Raw genomic sequence first — 14,930 nt, forward strand, 5'->3', positions numbered from 1 at the left:
CTATACAGAAATATTCCTAGCATTGCTTTCGTGTACACATGTTATGACCTATGTTGATTCATCTCCAACTGATCTTTACCCTGGTTACTGATCCCCTTCATGATAGCCTCTGTTGCTTTAAGGTTTCTACATTAGCTCCTCTGGAGTGGGGACATCAAACGCTTTCATGTTTTGGGTTTTCTACCTTTTTCTGTATCACTCAAATGTGCTTTCCCCTTGTCATGTGGTCCCAATCCAACCACATTACTGCATTTGCCCTAGATCTAAAGACAGCATGTGAGGGAGAACACACAATTTTTGGTCTTCTGAGCTTGGCTGACCTCCTCAGAAAAATGTTCTCTTGTTCCATCCATTTACCTGCAAGTGATAAGATTTCATTCTTCTTCATGGCTGAGTAACTTGCATATCCTGCATTTAAATGTGCTTTTACACTTTTCTTTCACAGGCTCTTTGAACTAAGATTCCCAAAGAAGAATCTGTGAGAATATCTTTCACACATATTATTTGGCAAATATGTTCTGACTTTCTCCTGCAGAGAAAATTGTTTTCAAAAGCAGCAAGGGCCATAAAATTCACCAATTAAATTTACCTATCTCAGAGGCCCCACTACTGATGAATGGCTTAAGAAAATGTGATATTTATATACAATGGAATTTTATTCAGCCACAAAGAAGAATAAAATTTTGTTGTTTGCAGGTAAAAAGATGAAACTGGAGAGCATTATCTTAAGTGAAGTTAGCCAGGTTCAGAAGGCCAAAAGCAATGTTTTCTTTCATATCTGGAATATAGACCTAATACAGATACAGCAATATTATGAAAAACAAGTCACGCTAAGGGGAGATCACATACAAGCGGGGGAGGGTAAAAGAAAGAAGTTAAGAAGGTGAATGTGGTTGATGTACTCTCTCTATAAGAATGAATATAGAATTTTAAATCTGTTGGCACCTCCATAAGAAGGAGACTAAGGTAGAAAGAAGAAAATAGAGGAGCAGAACCAATTTGAGTTGTAATGTGTATAAATGTGGAAATGTCACAAGGAAACATTTGTAGCTGTGCAACTATAGTAAGCAAACAAAAATGTCATTTGTTTTCTTTTCTAAAATCGGATAACAGGAGGGCAGAACAGGTCCTGCCTTGGGGGTTGGTTCCAGTAGAAGTGGGGAGATGGTGGGGAAAGGGTATAGGAGGGTGATTATGGTACAAATACTGTGTCCACCTGTATGTAAATGTAAAAATGATACCTGTTGTAACTGTTCCAAGAATGGGGGTTAAGGGAAATAAGGGAGAATTGTGGAAGGGGTGAATGTAAGTATGATTTTTTTTTTTTTGCAGTCCTGGGGCTTGAACTCAGGGTCTTCACCTTGAGCCACTTGCCCAGCTCTTTTTGTGATGGGTATTTTCAAGATGGGGTCTCGTGAACAATTTGCTTGGGCTGGCTTCGAACTGCAATCCTGATCACTGCTTCTTGAGTAGCTAGGATTACAGCCGTGAACCACTGGCGCCTGGCTCAAGTATGATATATTTGATATATTATAAGAAGTTTTGTAACTGCTACAATGTACCCACACCCAGCACAACAATAAAAAATTTTTAATTTACCTATTTATCTATCTGAAAACAGTCATTAGGAATCAGATAGTTATAAGCTCAAAGGGACAGAATTTACTCTAAAATTTGCCTAAAATTGCAGAATATGATTATTGGTACAGGAAACACAGAGCAAAGGAAAGTAAAAGTTTACCTTAATTTCCACAATCATCTACTGAAAGCTTCAAACTGCCTACATTCATTTTCTTTTTACAAAGTGAAATTATACAAACTTGCAGTCAATTATGCAAAAAGCATATTCAAAATCCACTTGACAAACATTTATTAAAAATTTCCTTCATAGAAGATGTGTTTGGCTCTTTCCTCAGTGCCATTATTCCCTTGGAAGGCAAGGAAAGAACTTTGATCACATTCTATATTATACATACTGCAATATATCATTTATATTCCCAACATAGCATGAAGCCCCCAAGACAAAATTATAGTTTTGATCTCAGCTTACCCTTCAAAACTACTCAGGCTTTCCTTTTTTAACACACTCTGATATATAAAATTTAAGGTCTTTGTGAACTTCAAAGAGATTTAATGAAAAAATGTTATTCAATTAGTTTCTTTTTAGCATATTTGATTCATGATATTCAGAGTACTATTTAGTGATTTTAAAAAAATGTTGACATTTGGGGATTAAATCATGTTATGGCTTAAATATGAAATGTCCTTACAGATGAATGTGTCAAAGGCTTGATTTCCAGTTTGTGGTGCTCTTTTGGGAGGTAGTGAAAACTTAAGTAAGTGGGGCCTGGCTGGAGGAAGTAGATCACTGTGGGTGTGTTCTTGGGGGTGTACTTTGTCCCTGGTCCCTTCCTCTCCTCTTTTTCTGCTTCCTAGCCAATGTGAAGAGAGACACCCTCCTGGCATGATGTGCTGCCAGATCCCAGGCCCAGCAAGAACAGAGCCAGCCAGCATGGACCGAAACCTCTGAAACAGTGACCAATGTAAATCTTTCTTTACACCGTCTTAGGTAATCATCACCGGAACAGAAAGTGACTAATAAAAACAGTAGGCAACATCTTTCACTGGAATATAAAATCATGGCACTATTCATTACACTTTGGTAAGTCCAACAGCGTGATGTAATTGCTATTTTTAAAACTCACATGTCTTGAAATCTTATATTGCAAATGGCTTTAGGGAAATTGTAGTTTAGTTTATAGAATTTAGTTAAAAATTTACTGCATGATAGCAGGAGTTGACAAACATGTTTCTCCTAGTTGCACAGCCTAAAAATACAATAAAATGTATGGAATCAAATTCCACGCACTTACTGGTTGTAAATTATGTATTAGCCAACTTTGTATGAGTAAATAATTTGTTAAAAAGTTACCTTTCAAAGCTAAATACATTTAAATTAACTTTATATAACACATTTTTTAGAGATTTTTCTTTTTTTTTTCTTTTATTATTCATATGTGCATACAAGGCTTGGGTCATTTCTCCCCCTTGCCCCCACCCCCTTCCTTACCACCCACTCCACCCCCTCCCGCTTCCCCCCCCCCCCTCAATACCCAGCAGAAACTATTTTGCCCTTATTTCTAATTTTGTTGTAGAGAGAGTATAAGCTATAATAGGAAGAAACAAGGATTTTTGCTGGTTGAGATAAGGATAGCTGAGATTTTTCGAGTAGGAGTAAATATGAATGAAACCTTAGAGCTAGCCAGGTGGGGCCATGCATACCTATGATCCCAGCTTTCAGAGGCCGAGGCAGGCAGAGCACGAGTTCCAGGTCTGCCTGGCTTACATATCAACACCTTGCCTCAAAATAAAAAAAAAAAAAAAAGAAAGAAAACAAAAACAAAACCCCCAAACCTTAGAGCTTAGTTATGACAATTTTCTCACATATATCTATGAATAAGAAAATTTCCTTTATCTAACAAATATTTTGTTCACTTGTTCACTTTCTCATTGTCAGTTTCCTAGATACATTTAATTGTAAACCTATATTTCACCTGGGAAAAGATAAATGTTTACAAGTTTCTTGAAAATATTCTCTCTTTCTAAATGAATTAAACACAAAGAACTCTGAATACAACTTTGCAGAATAATGAAGTATAAACAATAATAATTACCCTGCTCTTGATTCAGTCAAAGAGTGCTTGTCTAGATGCTATGGCTAAATTCTTTGATTTCAGGATAACACTTTAAATCATGAAATATAGGTATATAATTTGCATAACTGAACTTGTAAGTGATAGATTTGTCTTATTATTATTAAAGATTTACACATATCTTGGATAAGAAATATTAACCACATTAATAGCTCTCATTTATTATGTGCCTACTAAGTCCTGGGCTTTATCTGAGGCCCTTTGCATATGTCATTATTAATAGTCACCACAGCTGCTGCAACTGTGATTCAGTCCTGGTAAGCACTTGCCTGGGGCTAAACAAGTGTAGGAACTGGAATTCAAACTCAAACCTCTATCACTTCTGTTTAAGAGCTTTTGTCTATTCATCGAAAAGAAATTATGTGCAAATATACTTTCTAATTTTTCAAAATTCACTATTAATTAAAATGTTTTCTGACAACAAACCAGCCACACGCTTCTTCGAAGTTCTGAGACATTTGGGGACCATGCTGCTGCTGCTGCCCAAACTTTGAATTTCAGAACGTCCTTATTTATAGTGTAATTGTGTTAGTTCAGACAGAACTGATTTCCGTTTTATTTTCAAACATCTGTCTAAGAATGTCTTAAGAACAAGTAGTAGCTTGCAATGATAACTATTATACATAATATAATATCCATCCCAAGGAAGGTAGCACTTTATGCTTAATAATAACAGTGGACACATTTATTCAGTGTTTACTGTGGGTGACTAAATGATTCAGATGCATTATTTACTTTTTGTAACAGCCTTGTGAGAAATATTATTGTCATGATTTTATAGATAAATAAACTGAAGCACAAAAACTATTAATCAGTTTACTTACTGCCAGGTAGCTCATGACTAGCGAGGCTAATTGTGGACTCCACATTTGCCCAGCTCCTCCATCAAGCATGTACCACTCTCCTGTTCTGCCTCTACTCAGTGGCCTCTTAAGTGAACACCATTCACAAGGGCTGGGTATGCCTAGTACATAATTTCTAGGATCCACTTAAGAGGCAAAATATTTTTTTTAAAAATCCTAATAAATGCTTCATTTATGTAACCTAGTAGTGCTGTTAAAAATGTAACCAAATGTTTTTGCATGTTTTACTATTAAACCCATCCTCCCCGTGGATACTAGAGAGGTTAAATATGACCAGACTGGAATCATAAAGAGCTGAGCTCTTGTTCCCAGTCTTCTAAGGCAGGTGTGACCTTGGGGAAATAGCCCAGCTCTCTAAACTTTAGCTTCTTCTTTCCTTTTTCCTTTGGTGATACTGAGGATTGAATTCAGGGCCTCATGCTTGCTAGGCAGTTGCTCTACCACTTGAGTTACACCACCAGCCCTTGTGTTGGTTATTTTGGAGATAAGAGTCTCATTTTATGTCCACATCAGTCTAGAATGCTATCACCTCATCTGTGCTTCCAGTGTAACTGGGATGACAGATGTGGGCCATCACACCCAGCTATTGGTTGCGATGGGATCTCGTGAACTTTTTGCCAGGACTGACTTGGAACCAATCTCTGCCTCCTGAATACCTAGGGTTGTAGAAGTGAGCCACTATGCCTGGCAACTTCTTTTTAAAACCTATAACATGAAGAAAATGCCAGCTGTTACTCCAAAAGACCATGTAAGGAAAAAAAAAAAACAAAGCTCAAGAAATATTACCAATTATTATTTTGTATTATAATTGCTATGAAACTGAGAGGTTATGCTATGCAATTTACATTACATCACTTGAAAATATTTTAAAAATTTAATTAGTATGAAACATATACTGCTATTGTATTCTGTATAAATTTAAAAATTGTATTTTAATGTAATGTGTGCATATATATGTATAGGTATCTATCTACATATACAGATATAGATATCTGGCATTAAAGTGCTACTTAAAAATTCAGTTTTTATATGCATTTTGGTCTTTTTTTAGTATTTTTAGATGGCATGGCTGACAAGATCAGCATCAGATATAGATAGAATGATAATATGCAAAAGCACACAGAATTCGCACATATATAAATGCTGTCTAGTTATTTTAGAACATTTTGTGGAAACTACTAAAGTGGTGGGGACAGGACAATGATGCATCAACTGAATTAATCACTGTCATCACTCTTCTAAAGAAAAAATAAAGCAACTCAGCACACCCAGTCACGAACACGAGGAGAATGGAGCAGCATAAAGCCAGAGATGGGTCCCTCCTCTGGTTTCCATGCTAGGCAGAACAGTTAAATGTGCAGCAGTAGAAGACCACTCCACACTTCCCAAACTCTGAAATCCCTATTCATAAATACCAGGAGTGGAGTTTTTAGTTTCCCTGCTTGTCTACTTCTTGTTTAATTTTGTGCTTCCTTAAAAACAGAAAATAAAACTCTTTTTACAGAGCTGCAGAAAACCCTGGAAGCAGATGTTTGAGCCACCAATGAAGAATTTTACCTGATGGCAAGAGTCAAAATGAAGTTGAGAAAGGCAGCTTTCTTTTCACAAATGCTCTCAAATCTAAGAAGTGAGGTTTTCTAAATCTCATCAAATCTAAGAAGTGAGGTTTTCTATATCTCACCAAACCTCAGACATAAATGTAGGAGCAATTCCAGAGCATCTGGGTTTTTCATTCTTTTTGCACTTTTTTATAGATAGAACTGCTTGCCAGTGATCCAAATGCATTTCTGCCCCATGTACTCTTTGTTACTCAAAGATAACCCAGAAACCAAAAAATGTCTTTTTAAAGGACTATATGGAACAAGGAATAGTCTTCACACTGACTTATTTCAGCAAGAACTTGAAAGTGCTCACATAATCAGTTAAACTCAAGCACTCATGATGTCCACTAGTCACTCAATTAATCACAGTCCAATATTTTTCTCTCTGCCTTATTTTTAAAATGTAAGAAAGTTAAATAATAACTATATTGTTGCTATAAGGACATATGCATATAATAACCAACACAGTTAAAGTAATTTATAAATAGATTAGTAATAAATGGCTATGGATTTTTAAAAATTCATATTATTATGTTCTCTATATATTTATGCCACATTACCTTATAAAATACTTTTCCTCTTCATGCTATACTTTGCAAATGTTATCCGATAGATCAATGTTGAGCTTGCCACTACAAACCACGAACATGCATAATATTGCAATGATGGGATATGCTGAAGCAGCGGCTATTAGTAATTTCTCACATATATGTGTGAAAAGAGAAAAAGAAAAATGGCTTAGTACATTCTAGCTTATTCACAGAGCTTTGGGAATTAATTACACTTAACATTGCTCTAGACTAACAGTGAGCATCAGGAAACAAACGAAGAGATGTAATTATACGTAATGAACCTATTATTTTATGTTTAACATCATCTACATTTATAATAAGTAAACTTTTACAAAATTCTTACTTGTATACATTTCTTATATATACATTTCTTACTTGTGTATACTCTAGATATGTATGATATGCATATAATAAAAGTATATTTCAGTTTATTCAGTCTGTAAGAATGAGAAAAAACAAAGGCAAATAACCATTTTCAAAACAAATCTCATCATCAAAATATACTGTGTATGTTTTATCCAGAATATGATTCAAATTATAAATACCCGGGATAGCAACAGTCTTCTGTTTATACCATGCGAAACAGCAGAGAGATGATCACTTAGCTTTTGTTTTGGTTCCAATTCATTTTTTTCAAGAAGTGTAATTAAAAAGTGCATTAATGCCACCAATTATGGCCTCCAAGGGAACAGAAACCCCATGTTACTCCTTGATGGAACACAACTGAGCTGCAAACATCCATTTACCATTATAATACTCATTAATCCTGCCAAAAACAACTCATTATGGGACTTCAAGGAAATCATCTCATAGGCAAACACAGCACAGAATCTGTCATTGCATTCCTCACAGCAAAGTTGCAGAGGTGGAAAGTGTTCAGTGTTGCTAATTTATGAAGCTCAAAACTATGATTTCACTTATTATTGAGCTAGGAACTATATGTGAAAGAAATGGCCTAAATTATCCCACCCCTAAATCAAAGTCTTAATAAAGAAGTAGCTTTGAATCAAAGCCTCAGTAATCTAAGCCTGAAAAAAAAAATCTCACTAACATACTTGCTCAATTTTTCCAGAAACCAATCCCTCCTCATTGGACATCAGTAGCCTTATTACTTTGTGTCTCAAATTACTTACAAAAATCCCCACAATATCTCTTGTCATCTTTCTGGTTTGACCTAAAATGAAATACAAATCTCTCATTCTTTAATCTCAAACACCTCTTATTCTTTAACTGATTGAACATATTCAAATATTTCTGCTGTTTTTTCTATCCCCAGTATTTATGAAGGGCTGTACCCAGTAGGAGCTACCTAAATGCTTACTGGTGATTAGGTTTCACTGTTACAAGAAAAGTAACCTTAAAACACTCTCCAGCACAAAATTTAGAGTTCTCAGTTGTCATCATTTGATGAGCAATTATTGCAAAGTGAATGATTAAAGATTCATTCAAAATATATTATCAGTCCTTATGTTTCAACACCAAAACCCAGCAAACCATTCTTTCTTTAGAGCACATTTTTCTACAAGTCTTTGAGCAGAAATTATCTAAATAAGATGTTTGAAAGAATTTTTTAAAATACATTTAGATAAAGTATTAAGCCATTTTACAGACTTTTTGACTTTTAACAAGATTCAAAAGAAAACAAGAAGGAAATTTGTAAGAAAATTTTTCTGAAATGAAACTTTATTTTATAAAATTACTGAGGAGGAAATTGATAATATACAGTTTCTGAAATCCAATACATGGCTAAGTTAAGTCATACTGTTCTCTGAGAGTTTCAACTGAACTATACTTAATTTTAAAAACAGATCATTTCACATACTACTAAGTTATCAGTAGGAAAATTAGTTGACACTGATCAATCAATAGCAGAAAAGAAGCTTAATGTGACTTCTTTCAGAAAATTGATACTTGAGATAAAGGATGAAGTGAAACAGTAAATTTACAAAATGATAAAGCAAAATTTTTGTCCTTTGTCTTTCTATTCAACTTCTGCCTAGCAGCTGGAATTTCAGGTGTGCATAGCAAGCTCCAGTCTTACCAACTTTTAAACATCTTTTTGCCTTTTCAATTGTTATTTAGTAGGATTCTTATTTTATTGTTTGTGACCATGTATATTCAAGTCCTAGAGAAATTAAAGAACATGAATAATAATAAACAAAATTAATTATTGAGTGCTGCATGTTTACTGTATCAAAAACCTCATGCATGAAAAGAAACTTATTTAAAATTTGAAAAGGAGGATTCTTTGTCATCAGAATAATCAGTACAAGGGAAATGTTCAAAATAGCAAATCCCACGTGCTTCTTAGGATATAGAGTAAAAGACTTCCAATTTCTCTGAGGTTTGGAATCTATACTGTCAAAAATGCCACCTCATCTCTAGGTAGCCCAGGCCAGCCTCAGAAACTCTTGTCATTTCTGGAAATTAAAAAAATATAATAGCCAGCATTTTGTCATCATTAAAATAAAATGTCACCCTCAAGGTGTTACAAGAGAATGCAAACATATGCATATATTAATATAGCTAATTGTATTTTCTATGAAGAGTTTCAGTGCATGTACACACACACACACAACTACACCACTTCACACACACACAAACACACACACACACACAGAGAAAGAGTGAAACTTACCAAGAGAGAAGGGAGACAAAGCCACTAAGTTTTGAGTGCTAGGAGAAAAAAGGTTTTGGCTGAGAACTTTCTTCATAAAGTCCTGGAAAGGTTAGAACTGCCACCTAGCCCACTGTTAATGGAAAATTCATATAGTCAATGAACAGATAATATTGAAATGGTTTGAGATTGTTTCATTAATAATAATTATTGGCATGTTAAGATAAGACTAATGCACACTTGTAATTTAGGAAAAAGTGATAAAATATTCCCACCATTCAATGCTCATATTCAAGAAGTTGCCCCCATCCCCATTTTTACTTTCTGCTGTCGCCATTTATCATCACCTTTAAAACAGTTTTAAAATATACCACTAATTGCCAATATTGCTGCAAAATGTATTAAAATGTAAGTTAGAAAGTAGTGGTAAAATATGTGCTGAATACTCTGTTTAAAATTAGGTCTTTCTTTGATACCATAATAAATGCATCTGAACTGGCATAGGGGACAATACTTTTCACAATTTTACTGCATATATACCTAGACCTTGTTTTGATTTGACTTAATTCAAGTTGTTTCTGATCATTTTTCTAATTGTACACAAGTCACTAAAAATCTGAGCTTTACCTTTCAGATTCTGATTGCTTTTTCTCCTTGAAGCACTCAACTACAGAAGTCAGAATGGTCACATGCATGCCCCTAACTGGTATACATCTCAAGAATATGTTTCAAAAACCTGTGCAAGTTTTCCTAATGGCTTTAACTAGCTTATTTTCAGTCTTCAAAGATGTAATGCTACAACGATGACACCCTTTGCCTGATATTTCTTTTTATGTTTTACAGAACTATCAGACAACAACATGGCAATCTCTAAGTCATGTCTATGGAATAGGTTGCTTGTAAAATTGAGACCCCAAATACAAATTGTTAATGAAGAAAAGGATTGTGGAAGACAGCCTATAAAATTTAAAATTATGTTACTCAAAGTTTTATGTTCTTAGAAAAAAAGTGAAAGTTGTCAAATACTCCTTCTGAAATGTTTCAAAACATCAGACAAAAACATTATAAATCAATGCAACCCTATAGTAATGGAATGTTTGACACTGTCTCTGAGAAAATTAAAGGCATAGTATCAAAATAAGAATCTAGACAGAGACTCTGGCCTTGGATTTACAAGTTTTATGACAGAAAAGATCTTAAGTGGATCATAAGACAATGTCCAAACAACCTAAGGCAATGAACAAATGAGAAATTTATAAAATTCCAACCTAGAGACACTCATCAAGTCAATCTTTGGCAAGAAACTGAAGAAGAAAATTACAAATGTTTTCCAAATACCAGAAACTTTCAAGTATTTAGTAACTCAAATGGCTTATCAAAGAACTAAGCAATTTGGGGGAGATGTAGCTCGGTGGTAGCATCTTGCCTACCATATTTGAGACCCTGTGTTCTATCCACAACACAGCAAAACAAACATTCAAAAACCTAAGAATTTTGCTGGGCGCCAGTGGCTCACACCTGTAATCTTAGCTATTCAGGAGGCATAGATCAGGAGGATCACAGTTCGAAGCCAGCTGGGGCAAATAGTTCCATGAGATCCTATGTTGAAAAAAATCCTACACAAAAAGAGCTGGTGGAGTGGCTCAAGGTGAAGTCCCTGAGTTCAAGGCCCAGTATTGAAAAAAAAAAAAAAAAGAATTTTAAGTAATCTTCAAAATTTTGGAACAAATTTTCATATTTGATGATTTGTCCCCTTGAATTTTGTGTGTTTCCTTTGTTACTGTGTGTCAGGCACATGTTAGGAGTCCAATACCTGCAGGATGGATTAAATTTAATGACAGAACACAATTCATTTAAATAGAATGCAAAACAGCACTTCGGCCAAGAGTAGGCATCTTGGGGTTTGCGTATTGGCTCTTCCACTAGTTAGCTATGTGACTTTCAGTAAATTGCTTTACTCTTTAAGAGTCAATATATTCATGTTAAATGGGGATAATTATATTTTCTTCATTAAGTAAATGATTTAATGCTTTCATTTATATATGTATCTCATACATGATAAGATCTTGATAGATGTTGTCTAGTGTCCATTATTTTGTGTGTTTTCAAAGAATAAAAAATGAATCCATGACAGATTATGAATGATGCTATTTCAAACATATTTTGCTAACAAATAAAAACATAACATCGTGTTTTGCAAATTTAATATTTCAATATTCCCTAACATAAGTATGCTACAATTTCAAACCAACAAATGCTTTTAATTTTCTCATACCTAAATAGAAGCAGAAATAAATATTTTGTAAAGATGTTTTTAAGTTTAATTGTCAAATAAGACAATAACAGAGTAAGACCATTTGAAGGAACTAATATATATAATGCATATATATTTATACTATATATCATATATATATACTTTCAGAAGAAAAGTAATTAGTTATTTGAATAATCATTATTCCACTACCGTGTTTCTAAAAGGATAGAATGTCTAAGAATCATTCTCAACCAGGTTTAAAAGGACAGAGAAGGAGTATTACCAGATGTTCTCAGAGGTTATGTGTACAATGTCCTCAAAAAACTTCACTCTTCAGAAATCCCATCATTAGACAAGAAAATACAATGGTTGTTATGTGTTCTTTTTCAAATGTTGTGACTTAGAGATGATGCACCAGAAGTGTAGCTGACATATCTGTGTGCAGCCATGATCGTCAACAGACTGAATCATAGGATGTGTCATATACATAGCAATTAACTAGCTGCTCAAGCATGTCCTTGGACTAGATGGGTTGATTCCTTTCCTCTGCAACACCAAGAAGACTGAGTTTGTTTGAGAAACAACCACTGTTAAGTCTACTCTCCCGTAGATAATCACAGACAGGAATGAGTTCTCCATCCTGAAAAACATGAACTAGAGGATACAATAAGTCCCTTCAAGAATTCTCCGAATAGAGGAAGGGTGAAGGGAACACTTTGGCTGAGCATAGCAAACAGTAGCAGCTGGCAGCAGGGCAAGGAGCTGCTCAAACTCAAAAAGATTTCAGAGGCCTTAGGAGGACATTGTGGTTTTGAAATTAGCAAAGTATTCTGGGATATCTGGTATTTACAAAATCCATGTTAAAGGCCTGATTCTGATAAAAATGTTGGGCTTACTTCTTTTCCAAAACTAATTATTATTTCTCATATGGTCCAATAAAGTCCAGCATATCATTCATGAACTTTTTTTTAGTGCCTTAATGTTACTTTGTAACATTCTTTTTTATGATTAAAAGCTAATCTTTTCTTTCTAATAATGCTCTTTAATTGTTAAACAGAATATAGCAATGAGTTGAATCTTTAAAATGTATCCTTCAGATCAGGTATGGTGGTACACATCTGTAATCCCAGCTAACCAGGATGCAGAGACTAGAGACCAATCAGTTGAAGGCTGGCTTAAGCTATAAATGTAGCAAGGACCTGTCTCAGAAACAAAATAAACATGCACAGGAAAGCAATGCAAGTCAACTCCCTGTTAACTTAGCTTAGATAGCTATCCTTATCTCAACTAGCAAAAACCCTTGGTCCTTCCTATTATTGTTTATACTCTCTCTTCAACAAAATTAGAGATAAGGGCAGAATAGCTTCTGCCTGGTAGCGAGGGGGTGGGGGGGAGAAGGAGGGGATGAGGGGGTAAGGGAGGGGTGGGGGGAAGGGGGGGATAAATGACCCAAACATTGTATGCACATAAGAATAAAAGAAAAAAAAAGAAACAAAATAATGACAAAAGCTTTGGGGCATGACTCAAATATGTTCAGGGTCCAAGGTCCAATCCACAGTGCCATAAAAAATGTTCTATGATGAAGGAGAACTTAGAAAATAAAAGATTGAAGATAGCTAAATATAAGAAAATGTAGTCTCTAATGATCTTTTGAGTTGCAGACTAAAAGCTATGGACCATAATAGCTTTAGAGATCTCAAAAAGGCCTTTTACCCGTGACATATGCGGCACAGCAAAGTAACAAAAAATATAGATCCTCTCATCCAAATGAGTGAGACACAGAAAGTGAAGTTGTAGTATACTGCAGGTATTGATTAGTGAGAACATAATGAATTGTATGATCTATAAAACCATAATCCTGCTATTAATCGGCCTTTCAGGTCATAATCACATGCACTTCAAAAAGTTAAACTAAATAGCAAAAGTTCTCCAATTGAATTCAAGTTACTGAACATATATATATACACACACATACATATATATTAATGTTTGCAATCATCTTATGAAACTGAATGTTTTTAAATAACTGCTATCACATTGATAATAAGAAGAAAGAAATACTGTCTTCTCTATATTGATCAACTTTTTGCATGTAAATACATCAGCCTGTTTGGATTTTTAAAGGTCCATCCACATTTATTTTTTTCCTCAGTGGCACAGATGTTAAAAGTAAACATTAATACTGATAATGTTCCCATTATGCTGCTCCCAAAGGATAACTTTTATTTACTTCCCTGGAAGATTCCCAATACTAGTAAGTTATTAATCTATGTAAGTATACATTACTACAAAGGTGAAAATTTATAGTAGCCAGAGAACTGGGAAATTCAGTGTTGTGTTTATGGATTTCATGTCTTTTGGTCCAGCTGTTGGCTTTTAGCAGAATTACTATCCCATTTTAAAAGGTTTATAAAGATATAGCTCATTGAGAGTTTATTAAGTATTAATAATATTGCAATATATAATTGTATTTGCTGTATTTTATTTTATATATTTCCCAGAAGCTAACACAGAGTTTGGCCCTGTGCATTTGCTCAAGAAACATGTATTATTAAGTAAAAGAGGTGTATATTTTTTCTAATGAAACATTTATGCTTTCTTCTTCTACTCTTTTCTTTTGTTCTCTCATCTCTTGTATTTTGGATTTATTTTATTCTCATCTTTTCACCTCTGGGCCTCTTACCTTCCTCTTCTACTTAACTAAATATTTTAATCTTTAGGTTTCAGTTTTATAGTTATTGCCTTGTGAGAATCTTCCCTGACCCAAAACACTAGGGTAAGTCCCCCTGTCTTTTCCTTCTATATCATTCTGATTTCCCTTTTAAGTTTGTGCTCCTCAACTAAACTGTAGTTTTATTAAAAAAATGCATTGTGAAGACAGGGAGTGCAGCTCAGTGGTAGAGCTGTTGTCTGGTATGCTCAAGCTCAGGCTTGAAAATATCCTTCACCACAAAAATGAAAGAAAGAAAGAAAGAGAGGGGAAGAGAGGGAGGGAAGGGAAGGAAAAGAAAGAAGGAAAAAGAAAAGAAGGAAGAGAGGGAGGGAAGGAGGGAGAGCTACAGGGAGAAAGGAAGAGGAAAGAAAGAATGAATGAAGAAAGAGAAAAAGAAAGAAAGAAAGGAAAGAAAGATAAAAGGAAGGAAGGAGCAAAGGAAGCAAAAGAATTGTGTGTGGCCTATTTTCTGTTTTAACTCCAGGACCATATACTTGAAATATGCAATTTTTAAATAAAAGATAGAAGGAAAAAATGGAAGAAAGGAAAGGAGGATGGGAGAGGGGATAAAGAAAGGAAGGAAGGAAGGACTGTTGG

The 14,930-nt window shown here is 34.6% G+C and overlaps 1 long non-coding RNA gene across 7 annotated transcripts in view; it reads right to left on the reverse strand.

The window, feature by feature from the left end:
* LOC141424506 (uncharacterized) overlaps positions 1–14,930 on the reverse strand; it is a 690,552-nt gene that overhangs the window by 121,336 nt on the left and 554,286 nt on the right. The window contains exon 1 of one of the 7 annotated variants that reach the window (XR_012449444.1): positions 6,738–7,075. The exons of the other annotated variants lie outside the window; for them this stretch is intronic. This is a non-coding gene — a long non-coding RNA (uncharacterized lncRNA). Of the gene's footprint in view, positions 1–6,737; positions 7,076–14,930 lie in introns of those variants that run through there. 7 annotated transcript variants of the gene reach the window in all.

This window comes from Castor canadensis, chromosome 1 (genome assembly GCF_047511655.1).
Source record: "Castor canadensis chromosome 1, mCasCan1.hap1v2, whole genome shotgun sequence".
Lineage (NCBI taxonomy): Eukaryota > Metazoa > Chordata > Mammalia > Rodentia > Castoridae > Castor > Castor canadensis.